At 44.8% G+C, this 12182-nt stretch overlaps 1 protein-coding gene across 2 annotated transcripts in view; it reads left to right on the forward strand.

The window, feature by feature from the left end:
* Positions 1-12182, forward strand: part of sema4d (sema domain, immunoglobulin domain (Ig), transmembrane domain (TM) and short cytoplasmic domain, (semaphorin) 4D) — a 40169-nt gene continuing 27987 nt past the window's right edge. For both annotated transcript variants that reach the window (XM_041959700.1, XM_041959699.1), the window contains exons 1-2: positions 1-130; positions 9615-9731. The gene's annotated coding sequence lies outside the window, so the exon portion shown is untranslated. The remainder of the gene's footprint in view (positions 131-9614; positions 9732-12182) is intronic.

Genomic DNA, 12182 nt, shown 5'->3' on the forward strand with positions numbered 1-12182 from the left:
AGAGGTTTGAATCCAGTCGGCCGCCATGCTGCGCTGAGAGAGAGCGACACGCCAAACTTTGTCACGCCGCTGCTGCTGCACCGACGCTCATCTCCGAACGCACCGGGACACAGAGGAAAACCTCCCCACGGTGAGTTGCGCCATCTGCTTTCCCGTCGGCGCAGAGTAGAAGCTGCTGAAAGCTCCGTCGGGACTTTATTTCTGCTTCAAATTCAGTTATTTCAACCTGTGCCCTGCTGGTCGTATTCATGCGTGCTGTCGCGGACTTCAAGCTCAGCTGCACTTGTTGCTCTGCAGTCCGGTGAAACACTGACGCACGAAATATGAAAGAAATACCGCGTTAATCTTCCCCCTTTTTGCGCTCTTTCGCGTTCTAACTGCGCGTAAAACTTCTAAATCACTTTCGCGCGACGTTTCCAAGTCGAACTGCGTGAAAAAAACACGACTAATGAGATGTTAGCGGACGACTTGTCGCGCAAAGAGTCCACGCAGTCGCTGTCAGCTGTCCTTGAAGCGCAAAATAACTCGTAACTATAAGATTACGCGTCCGCCAGCCGTGCTCACACAAATCTTTTTAAAGATTAAACTCCGATTGCACTTTCAAAATGCCACTCTGGCACCCAGAGGTCACTCGGGGGGTTTCTACCCTTGCCATGCATAAATCAAGGGTGCTCTTTCACCGCAGCAACAAAAGAGTTTTATTGACAGCGCTGGGACGCACATCCACGTAACCACAGTTTATATGAAGACTGGTCGGAGCATCCACTACCTGCACGCACAGCAAGCGCTGTTCTGTCTCTCAAGGTGTGTTTTTTTTAAGCTCTTGTGCCAATACAGGAGGGCATTCCGCTGCAGCTGGGCCTCATCAGCGGATGCTCATAAACCTTTCACCTGCATGCACGTCTAGTCTCGGCTGCTGTGGAGATGCGCGGAATGGAGCGAGTAATAAGAAGTTATGGAGCTGCTGTGTGTCTCAGCATTTGCCCTCTGGCCTGGCTAACTGAAGTGCCGTGTCTGTGCGGGACTGGCTTGGCTCTTCGCAGTATAATTCAAACGACACCATCATCACTTTGCGCCTTCTCTTGGCTGCTTTCAACCCTCAAATCAAGCACAGGCCTTTGGAGCTGCTGAAGGAGAGACAGATGCCTTCAGGAGCCCCAGTTCTTCTGTGTATCGCTTCAGATTAGACCTGAAACGAATTATTGATCAGGCGATTGACTGAAACTGAAGCTGTACATATTTTAAGCCAGTGTATCAAGCAAAAAAGCTTTGCCAGATGCTGAGTGATTCCTTGTCTGTGGGGTTTTGGACTGTGGGTCAGCTGCTTGGAATATAACCATAATAGTAAACTTTGCGGATAGCTGTTAACTTCATTATTGATCCATCTGCCGATTTGTTTCTCAATCAATGAAGCGTTCGGTCCTTAAAATGTTAGAAAAATGTCCGACACAGTCTTGCAAACACCATCATCAGAATCTAAAGATATTCAATGTATTATCTTAGAATACTGAGTAAACCATCAAATATTTACATTTAAGCTTGAACTAGTGCATTTTTGCTCAGAAAGCGAATATGAATGATAATTTTCTGCTCATTGATCAATCCTTTAATCGACTAATTGGTTCAGCTCCACAACAGTTAATCATTTAAGTAATTTTTCAAGCAGAATGGCAAAAGTTTGATGTAGGACTGCAGATAATGATTATCTGTATTATCTACTAGTTGTATCAAATTGACGACTTCAGATGTTCTGTTTTGTGTGACCCGAGATCCAAAACCATCATCCAAGAAGCTGGAACGGTCAGATGAGAAATGACTTAAATGTTTATTGAATTAGTTGCCCAGTGATTAAATAATCTTTCAACTCTGTATTGGTTAATTGTTTAAGTAATTTTTCAAGATAAAATGCCAAACATTTGATTCCTCAGCCTCGCATGTGAGGATTTGCTGCTTTTCTTGAACTTACATGAAGACAGTTTACAGAGTTTTCTTTCCCACATGCTCTTCTCATAGGCTCGTTGGAAATGCATGCGTATATGAACGCCCTTCACTTAAGAGCAAAGCAACGCCCCTCACATAATATTCAGGCTTACTTTATGTTGCATAAGCACTGTGGAATTTTGGACCATGCCAGCTTTTCAGGTTGTCCCTAAATACGGCTGTTGTGTTTTCTAAATCTGTTTTCTGCAGCTTCGTTAGAGACATTAACCACCCCTGCCTCTCCTTCCTCTTTGCTCAGCGTTTCACCGAAATGCATTGGCTGTGACATCCCTTCCCTCGCGGCCTCAATAAGTAAATCTTCTGCCTCATCGAGTTTGATTCCACAGGTCCTCGGCTGGGTCATGTCAGCCATGAGGGCAGCCGCCCGGATCTTGTCAATATGATAGGCTGGCTGGCGCTTCGGTGGCACCCGGGCAAGCCAGAAACATGTCAGCCAGACCCTCAGGGGGGCCTAGAGAACTAGCCAGAACAGGATATTGCTGTGTGATCATTCACCAGCAGCAGACAAATCATTAAACCAGCGGCGGCGTGCTGCTGAGCGGCTCAGGCATCCTCTGTCTGTCAGTCCGACTTTCCCTCTGGCTACAGGTTGTGTTTACATTGTAAGGTTGTCGTTGCCTCTTGCAGGTTTTGGAGTTGCCATCAGAAAGAAGGCTTAATATGGTAGATTTATTATTTTGTGTGCAGTCAGCCTTCATCCAGCTCTGTTTTCTGCTGTTTTGCCGTACCTGCTTTTTACGGGAGGAACTCTTTGCACAGATGTAACTTTCCTATTTTAAGAAAGCAAATTACTCTATTTTTAACACGTGTGTGTGTGCTGGTGTCTGATTTGTTTAAATTCTGTTAGCATAGAGACTGAACTGTCTTCAAGTTGCTCCTATTCCCACATTCATTGGAAGCACAGGATTCACATGCGCTAAATGAAATTACACAGAACGCTCTGGCTTGTTAATGATAACGACACATAAGCACGCAAGCCCGTCTTTAGATTCCTGTTTTTTTTTTTTTTAAACAATCAATTTAAAGTGGGTGGGAAAGGAGAATTCAGTCAGGACCTGCGTGGCTGAAAGAGAGCTTTGTTTTAAATGTGAACTTTGTGCAGAAATGGCGCTTGTTTTGGATGACAGGGGTTATTTACTTGGATGCCTTGTTTGGGTTTCAGCACAGGCGCTGGCTGGCTGTCAAATCTCTCTCTTGTTAAAGGTTGGAAATTGCTTCTTGCTGGAGCGTATCCAGAGTTGCGTGTAGGAGTTCACGTTAAGCGCACACGCCATATGTGTGTTTGTGTGTTGCTCTTCACATCCAAACGCAGTCATTCGACCACCTCAAAGGAGACCCCGTTTTAAGAGACGTCACGTTTCCTCACACGCCTGCAGCGAGCGACTGTCAGGTAATTGAATGAACTGCTAATGGGTGTGAGGGTGACCATTCATGAGCCTTCAGGGGCTTTCTTCTTATCCCGTCTGCTAGGTTTGGGCGTCAGCCAGCTCTTCTGGTAGAAAAGGCTGCAATACCTGCAAATGGATCTGGGCTGAAGGACTCCACCTCCTGCTGTGGAGGTCACTGTAAAAGGTGCTACGTCTTTGACACAGACACATACAAGCCCTCACTGTTCCCTCCTGCTCATTAGCAATCGAATTATCAGGAATCTCCTTGCAGCCGAGTCAGCAAACAAGACCCCCTTACTTCAAAATCGTACACGCTGCATGCTAAGGGATGAGACATGACAACGATGACGACCTTTTCGTACGAGCCTATTGGATGTCACGGTTTTAGGAAACGAGGTCGGCGTGTTTGGTGTATGACTTGCAGCAGCCTCATTGTTTTGGTCCTGCAGGAGTTAAAGGGCAGGGGTCAGGGGCCAGTCTGCGGTGCTCTGATGTTGAGGTGTGCTGTGCTGGCTCTGTGCAGCAGACATCTGGGGCAACCCCCACCTCCTCTTGAAATGCACAAACACAAACCTCCCCTGCCACACCCAAGTACCCCAACACCCCTCGGGCTGGAATAATTTCCTATTGGCGAAGCGAGAAGCATCTGGCTCCGTATCAGCGGCAGACAGTGGCATGTGCAGGCACTTTATGCGTGTGCTCGTCTGTTTCTGGCCATGCATAATGCATCGCTGCATTCCAGAGACGTCTCGGCAAAACGGTCTCATGATTGAATGGTGGTTTTGAATCAGTAAACACTGGACATTAGGCTTGGTTTCCTGTTTTTTGTTTCACGTGTTAGGTGAGAATAAAGGAGAAGAACAGTCCACACCCCGAAAGGCTCAATCGTGCTTTTCATCGGCCAAAAGTAGTTATAGTGTTAGCGTCCGCAGCAAAGCAGTCGTTTATTTGTTTGAAAGCGCTGGCAGTAATTGCATTCATAAAAACTGTACAGGAAATCTGTCAAGATTTCCCAAGATGCTACACCCACAGCTATGAGTGATTTTTGCTGAGAGTGCAGGAAGCTTACTGATGCATTGCTGCAGTGCTATTGACAGCTTACGTGATGTTTTGAAAAGGTTCCCAGCGTTGTGTTGTTGAGAGCAGGGAGCTGGAAGGGAATGGAGCGGGGAGCTCGCCTACATACAGTACATTCTGTTACTGTGGAGGATATCACTGTGTGACACAGCTGAACGGAGAGAGTGCTCCCTGCCTTTGTGCAACTTTCATCTGCAGTGAAGCGGTCCAGCGGTTAAATGCTTGGCAGCATTAGGTTCATTGGTAAAAGTTTTGTGCAGGGAAGATGTCGCATGACAAAGTCCATTGCACTCAGCAGATTTTTATCAGTTTATCAGCTTGTTGCCGCTCACTTTGTTTTGTGTTTGCATAGAGAGAAGTAGTCCAAACATCAGCGATCTGTTGCCTGAGGATACAAACCGTCTTGACAGTTACCTTGTGTGCGTGTGTGTGTGTGTGTGGAGGGGGGGTACAGCTAGGTAAATCAAATGCAACAGTCCTGCAATAAATCATCAAGGTAATAACTATGATTTTTCTTGGACTGTTTCAGAGAAGAGGGTGAAGAAGAAGTGTTGTTTTGGAGGCGTTTCTATTATTTACTCAACCCTCACTGATATAAATGTGTTGGAACGTGATCATTTGAAACATCTCTCAGAATGATGCAACATAATTTAAGAGCTCCAAAACAACCGGCACTTCATGAAGGGAGGATTTATTGCAGGACTGATGCATTAGTTTTAGCTAGGTGTACTTAATAAAGTGGCCACTGAGTGTCCATCACACAGGGCTAAATACAGTGCTGAGAGAGGGCAGCAGCTGGACCCGCAGTCCCCATTCACTCCTCAAAGGAGAGCAAAAAAAAAAAAAACGTCCCCACAACAATAGACACACTCCCACAGACGCACATACACACTACCCTAACCTCAACCCCCTCCCCCTGCTTTCCCTCCCCTCACCCGCCACCCCATCTTCCCCCTCCCCCTCCTCAGCAATTGTGTGCATTGACGCTTTCCAGAGGCGCGATCTCTGCGCTGTCGCTCTTCACTGGCGAGCAGCGTTTGACTGCTGTGAGGGGGGGGGAAAGCGATGCCGGCCGTTCTCTCAGACACTCCGATGGAGACAGTCTGTCACTGACATGCGTTAAAGTGAAACAGACCTTTAAGGGAAGTGCTGTCTCTCCACCCTTTGCAGCCTCTCGTGCTTTTTTTTTAGTGTTTATCGTGCAAGATAGAGAGAGAGAGAGAGAGAGACCGAAGGAGGGAGTGTGAGGGAAAAGGAGCATGACTGGGGAGCAGGGAAGGGAGGAGGTGACAGACTAGCCGTGTTGGATGATCAGGTTTTTTTTTATTCATGCGTCTGTCATTCAAACCAGTGGTGACTTCCCCAGTAATAACAGTGTGACTGAGCCAGGTTGGAAGAGCCTCTCTGTCAGCGTTCTCCTCTCTCAACCTGCAGGATCTTCCCACTCAGATTATGGTAAGATTCACGTCGCGAACGGCTCGTGTGAAGTGTGTTGACTGCTGGCGTCTCACAGCGTCAATACCTTCTCCCTCTCTGTCGTGGCAATCAGATGTGTGTTTGTTTACTCTGTGCAGTGGAGAGGGTCTCCAGTGCGGTGCATGCTATTTTTACCCAAACCTCACCTGGGAGGTTAATAATTCAGTGTTTTAATGATGCAGTGAGTGGGACTCTGCTGTGCCTTTATTTGAGGAAATACCCACACAGTTCACTTAGATTAGGCTGCATGAGCTAAGATTTGAAGATTTATTTTCACTCTTCTCTAATATGTTGTTTACAGTAAAGCTGGGCAGACACTACACGGATTCGGCCAGTTCACCTCCGACTCATTGTAGAGCCAAGTTTTGCCAGATTGGTGGTTATTTTAAGTGGTTGTCGACTGATACAGGTTTGTCAATGGCCGTTGCCCATATTTGGAGAACAGGGCAGCTGATGGCTGATATGAAATGCCAGTATCATGTTGTTGGTTTTTCTTTTTTTGCATCTGATAAAATATGAAAATGTACTAATAATAACAAATGAGACACAATTGCTGAACTTATATGTATTTATTTAGCAGCTATTATGTGCTCTGTTTGCTTAAGTATATCTGCACTCTGTCTGCAATGCACTTATTTTAGATTTTTAAAAATGCCTCAACTACATGATTGTCCACAGGTAATCAAAAAAAAGTCGACATTTAGCCACAGCATTTATTATCAATAGACAGCAGCATCTTTTCTCTGAGAGAGAACAAAATTTTACACATAAATAAAAAATAAATAAACAATGTTGGTGCACACAGCAGCATCTTTGCAAACCATCAAATAGATTTCTGCCATATCTGATATTTTGATTAGTAGTCGTGCAGGTTCAGGAGTTGCATGGTCTGATTTCTCTCATGGCTGCTCCCAGCAGATCAGTTCTTACCTGCAGTGAAGTTGTTCCTGCAGTAGAACCTTAGAGCTGCAGAACAGACAGAGCGGCAGCTCGACATTTTTCTATTTCGTTTTACTTCCATAACAAAATTGCACAAAGAAGTGCAGCCTTTCTCTCTATTTGTCAGCATTTATGATGCAGCCATCTCATTTTAATAAACGTCATTGAAATTGTCAGTAGACATAACCAACTGGGGGTTCAGTGCTTACATTCAGTCTGATCAGCTGCGTCGAGGCCGGTCAATTGATCTTTACAGCACGAGTATGGAAATTACAGGTTCTGGCTGTGCAGAAAGGCAGATTAAAACCAATACTAGATCAATACAGTGTCTGCCCAGCTTTACATGTGGGCAGAGTTTGTTTTCAGGTGGCTGGCTGTTGTTCAGGAATCTATAATGAACGAGTGGCATTGCCCTCCCAGCTCGGACATTTTCCTCCATCATGCCACAAGTTGCTCTCCTTAACTGGGCATTGAGACACTTTGAAAAAGATGCTTGGTTTGATTGTCTGTGAGTGCTTTGCTCAGGTAGATCAAAGCTAGCTGACATGTCTTTTCAAGTGCTATCGCTCCACTTCAAAGAGCGCTGTTCATCTGGCTCTGAGTAGGTCTCTATCTCCGCTGTGCACCGGTACAAACCACCATCTGCTGTCATTCACGTGACCTTCTGTAAACCACCAGCTGCAAATTTCTTGCAGCACAGTTCGACTGCCATTTATTCTTCACTGCACTCAGTAGTGTGTCAAACGCCAGCACCCAGGAGCTGTATCATTGTCTGCGTGAGAAGGCAGGAGTTTTAATTTGGGGTTGTGGGTAAGGAAGTCCTTGCTTTGCAGGAAAACTACATACATCATCTCAACAGCGAGCATGGGACGTTTTTCACATTAAGCTCTCATACCACACTGTGCATAAGCATGGACTCTTGCATATTTCAAGAATGCAGTATGGAAACTTCATTTGGAAATATACATATTTTGCCTCTGGAGAGAGAGGCCGTGCCATTTGATCCACAACATTCTGGTGCACAGAAACTGAACATTTGGCAGATAACCCTCATTCACTCGCTCAAATTTGTTCAAATTTCCCTGAAGGTAGTTGCGACGTTGGAGTTTTTCTTCTTTTGAAAATACTTTCCATAAACACAGTCTCTGAGAGACCAGAGGAAATGGAACTAAACTGATTACCGGAGATTACTTGGGTGTATACAGCTAATGGCTGTTTCTGCCCTGAAGACAGACAGTCTTGACGAGTTCAGTGAGCTGCTTTTAGACAGGAAGATGATAGAGACAGAATGACCGGTAAACAAATGCTCTGGCGCATCAGTTCAAGTTCATGGCTGACGTGGTCTTGAAAATGGTAAAGGAAAGGAGGCACATCAGCCTGCAGAGCCACGGTCCCCTCACTGCTGCTGGCTGCCTCTGAGGCTTCTGCTATATGTCTGGGTTTAGGGCTAATGGGATTGGGTGGGGTTGAGAGGCCCTACCTCCACTCCGCTGTCTCCCTCCAGTTGTAGCTGACAAGGATAAAACCATTAAGTTCTCTTTGGGTAATCAGTGTTGGATTATTAACTGGAGTAGACATGTATTTGAGGTAAAACATATGATTTTAAAAGCTTCAGGTCTTTTATGTGTACTTTACTGTCTGTGAATTAGTGTCTAACCTTTATCTGCTTATAGAACCTAAATCCCACTCTGGCAGGTCACAATCTATGTTGTTCCACTGTGTTAACACATAACGGGTTATAATCTATGAATCTAATGTGCTGCTATCGTAATCTTTTAAAGGCAGATAAGCCGAGGAGCTAATGCCAGGTTTTAGAGGTTGCTCATCAGGCAGCGGGGACACAGGATGTGCCTCGTCTCATCGCCTCATTAAAATTTCAAAATCAGAATGCTGGCAGTGAACATCTGCTGATTTATGTGCAAATTCCCAAATATGAGAGGCGTGTGTTCATACAACGCTCACGCCATCTTTGTAATTTGGAATTTTGTATGATCTTTTGTATGCAAATGTGATGCTGGGAGATAAGCAGCTTCACTGATCCAAAGATTGTCATCATTGCTCCTTAGTCACACAATGCATTCCTCATCTGTGATTGGCTTCATACTGTCTGGCCACTACCAGAAGGATTTCTTGGTGCACTCTATTTATGCTAGCTGGCTGGCTGGTTGGCTGCCTTGGTAACTATGGTAACAGTATCCCCCAGAAAGTTGGAGACACCGGCCGCTTGCCAGGCTAATTGTGAGATAGTGAAGCATGTCTGCAAAGTTAGCTGCGCAGTCCCAGGCTGGACGACGGCCTGTTGGCTGGATTTCTTTGTCCTCAGTGATTGACAAGAGGCAGGAGAGGTCACGACAGAAGAGATCTGCTCAGATCTGTTTAAATAATATGGGACACAGTATGCTTTGCACTTAATTATGAGTATTTATCAGCCGACTTTGCTATTTCTGTGTAGGAGTGTTTTTTATTTGGGAGTGGGAGTTATTTTTATGTTTTTTTTCTTGGTCATTTATGATAGTAAACTGAATATCTTTGCATTTTAGGCGAATAAAACAAGCTATTTGAATGGACGCATCGGCCCGTGCTGTGACAGGCATTTTTCGCTCATTTCTGACATTTTATAGACAAAACAAATAATTGATAATGAAAGTAGTTGTCAGTCATAGCCTTGTTAAAGTTCATGAGGTATTAATATTACCTTGCCGACTAACGCTGCCTTCTCTCTCTCCCTCGCAGACTGCTGTTGTGACGTTAGCCCCTGGGCCTCTTCCTCAACCATTTCCAACCGTGTGAAGACGAGTGAAAAGAAGTTTTAATGAATCAGTATTCGCTAGCCGACGCCATGACAGACAAGTAAGTGGTTTATCTCGCTCAAAAGTGTGCTTGTGTGCATTTGTGTGAAGAGCCTACTGTACTCTGCCCTTTTGTTTACTGTGAAGTAAGGAGATGATGTTGTCTCTTGTGATGACGCTTCTCTCCTGGAAGTGTGTGTGTGTGTGTTTCAGTGCAGGATTGGAGGAGAGTCTGGGGGGTTCTGATACAGAGAGAAGTGTGTTGTGTTGGTGGGGGGGGCGTTGGTATAAAGACAGTCTGTTTTGCCCCTGAGACGTATAACATTTGCATGAGGGCTGATTTGCATTCTCGTTCACTGTGCTGGTATATTGCTGCTGCTGTTAGTTGGTCTTTATTTCCCTGACAAAACACATTTAAAGGGGTCTGAGCCTTTGCTGTAATACCTCTTCCTTTTGCTCCTTGTTTGTATTCTTCCCCCTTTTTCTTTTTTTGTGGTCCCTTCTTCATCTTTTCCCTTCCCCCTTTTCATTTTGGACCCGTCCTCCGTGCTCCCTATCTCTTTTCTCTTTTTGTCTCTTTTGTCAACTTTGCCTTTGTCTCTCGGCCCGGCGTTAGTTGGATTTTTATCTATAGAGGTTGGAGAATTTGGGTGCAGTAAGCAAAATAATCTGCTGTCAGCGTTCATAATAAGCGGAATAAGTGGTGCAGGCCAGTCAGCTGAAAGGGATAGGCGCAAAACCTGGTGAAGGCCAAACAAGGCCAGGCCTATTATGTGCTTGAGTTACAGAAAATGAAAGGGGCAGTTAAAAAAAAAAAAAAAAGAAGTGTGGCCTGCAATGAAATAGGAGTAACAGGTTGTTTTTAGAATGATGAATCATTATGATCATGGATGCTTGTGCATGCAGAGGGTTATATGCATGCGTGCATGCATAAAGTGCCCAAGGTAGTGTCGGTAGGTGAAATGAGGCTGATTTGATTCAGGGTACTTAATACTAATGCACCTGTTGACCCTTTTGAGAGAGAAGGGGGGAGGTCTTGTGAGTCACTCAGTCTCTCTATGAAACAGGCCTCAGGATAGCTCCCCTGGCTAACACCAGAACAGTTAATTGTCACTATAAAATATCATGCATCTAGCTGGTTAGTCAAGCTGGATAATGCTATATTTGGCCAAGGGGGAATTTCTCTTGCAAATTAGAAGGTTGCACCACTTCAGCTGTTCCCTTAAGGATGCATTGAAATTTTCTGCAGAGCCAGACATTAAGGCTTGGAAGTGTTTAAGTGTTTTGGATGCAACATAAAGGGAAAACAAGAAAAAGATGTTCTTGGAAACCTTTATTTTGAAAACAAGCAGTATTTTTTTTTTTTTTTTAATAAGGCTTGGCTGGACCAAATGAAAGCCTAGTCAAGTGAAGGTTGGGAGTTTCTAAGTAAGTGATGATGTTGTTGACAAGCTGTCCCATTGGATGAAAGGTATCCCAGCAACCAGAAAGGGGCGAAAGGGGGGAGGGTGGTAACTTTATTGTGCGCTAGATGCTAGTCCATGTTGTCGGATGATTGTTCGTCGGGAAAGAATGATAAATGTTAACGCCGAAAGGAAGTGAGGGGAGAAGTTGGAGGACGTGCCCCCCGACAGTGATGGTGAACAAAGCCCCCCTCAACATGGGACTACTTAAGATTCATACAAAGGCAGAAGAAGATGGCCACTTATTTTCTCTCCAACACACACAAACATGCACAGATACCCCCCTTTTCTCCTCTAGCTCACTCATGAGCAAACATTTACACATAGCGGGATATCAGTGGACATTCCTTTAGATATGTGCATTCCAATTGGTATTCCCAGATACACACTAGCCTGCAGACACATCATTTTCTGACATTTTCCAGCGAAGTGCATATGACCCTCAAGTTCACAATCTTTGCATTTGTATAGTGAAAGAGCTTTACGTCTGTGTTTTACATGCAGATGTTGCAGCAAAGGTGCTTTTGCCTCCTCAAAAATGAACATGTTTCAATTGTAGGATTTTAAATTCAGCCTCCTATTATCGTACCAGGATGCTCTGGGATGAGGAAAGTTTCTAAAGCCAGATTTGCTCCGTAGTGCTTGTAGACAGGGATTCTTTCTGTTGAAATTCAAGCCTGCATAATCCTCTTCAACACACTGCTTTGTGTGTGTGTGTGTGTGTGCGTGCGTGTGCGTGTGCATGTGCACATGTTTGTGTGCAAAAGTACAGAGTCCATGTGCCCTCCAACCAGGATTTGAATGAACAGGAATTTCACCTAGTTGTTCCTTTCAGAACAATTTGCAGCAGTGCTCGCTGTATTGCATCATATATGAAAGTAGGACAGAAAGACAATGCCCTGAATGCACAGGGAGAGTGTAGATGTATGAAAATGTCACCTGACAATTAAAAAAAGTGTAATTTTGCCTAGAACACATTTCTAAGTGTAAAAGTCTCAGCTGTGAGTTGTACCTGTGACTGGGTGCCTCCATTATTTGGGGAAAAACTC

Source organism: Chelmon rostratus, chromosome 19 (assembly GCF_017976325.1).
Source record: "Chelmon rostratus isolate fCheRos1 chromosome 19, fCheRos1.pri, whole genome shotgun sequence".
Lineage (NCBI taxonomy): Eukaryota > Metazoa > Chordata > Actinopteri > Chaetodontiformes > Chaetodontidae > Chelmon > Chelmon rostratus.